At 52.0% G+C, this 1,041-nt stretch overlaps 1 protein-coding gene across 1 annotated transcript in view; it reads right to left on the bottom strand.

Moving 5' to 3' along the window:
* Positions 1-1,041, bottom strand: part of FKBP9 (FK506 binding protein 9) — a 30,716-nt gene that overhangs the window by 29,046 nt on the left and 629 nt on the right. The window lies entirely within an intron of this gene.

Below are 1,041 nucleotides of genomic sequence, written 5' to 3'. Positions count from 1 at the left end.
GGATGCCCCCATCACGACCGAATTAGAGCTCTTGAGTTAACAGCGAGTTTATTCTTGAAACTGCTGTAAAGGAAACCACCTATACGAAAGTGTGAGTAAAGCATTTATTTGTTATACCGCCTCCTTGGTGTTTTCTGTCGACAGAGGGAGAGACAGGAGAAGGCGGAACAAGGCCCCGTAACCCTTTCGTCCCCGGTCTGTTCGCGTAATACTTTTCTGGGTCCAACCACCCACCATCAGGTTGGTCACCCACCAACAGGTTACCTCTGGCACCCAGCCCATCCCCAGGAGTGTGCAGAATGGCAGGGAGCCAACCCCACTACCACCCCTGGATGAGCCACACGTGGCTTCATCCCACTCCCCCAGCTGGGCCCTGCAGCCCCAGCCCTTGGCACCACCCTTGCTGGGCAGCATCCCCAGCCCCAGCCCCAACCACCAACCCTGCTGCACTCCCTCCCTCCCTCACCATGAGGGCTTCAATCTGCCCCGCTGAGCCTCCCAAGTTACCCTTTTCCCCCACCCCCAGACTTATCTGCAGGCAGCTGGAGGAGCTGTTCTCTACTGCTGCCTGGCTATATTGCTGGCCAGGAGCATGTGTGCGCGTGCCCTGTCCCACCCCCACAGCCTCGAGCAATCCTTTCAGGCTAGAACTCTGCCAGCTTGTAAGGGGAAACCTGTGGTTTCCCATGTTTTTCTCCTTTAAAGGAGAAAAAACACATTTTTCCACAGAAAATGGAAAACTCAGATCCCTAATAATTATCTTCCAAGCAATAACATTTGAACTGTTGTATTTGAAATTGTTATAAAGCTTTGCATCACAGGATAGAAGTAGGGGTGCACTGATACATCAGTCCCATATCATATTGGCACCAATAAAAGAAAAGTTGACATTTCCTGCAATAATTTTTTATTGGCTAATGTGGCCAATATATCATCAACACGCAGGCAGCCAGAAGCACAGCCTAGCAGTGTGGAGAACACAGCCAGGCCAGTAAGTGTGTTGTGGGGAAGGGGTGGGGGAGAGGACAGGAGCATTGGGGG

This window comes from Alligator sinensis, unplaced genomic scaffold (assembly GCF_000455745.1).
Source record: "Alligator sinensis unplaced genomic scaffold, ASM45574v1 scaffold86_1, whole genome shotgun sequence".
NCBI classification, from domain to species: domain Eukaryota; kingdom Metazoa; phylum Chordata; order Crocodylia; family Alligatoridae; genus Alligator; species Alligator sinensis.
The sequence above is the reverse complement of the archived record's forward strand: the minus strand, read 5'-3'. Positions and strand labels throughout refer to the sequence as shown.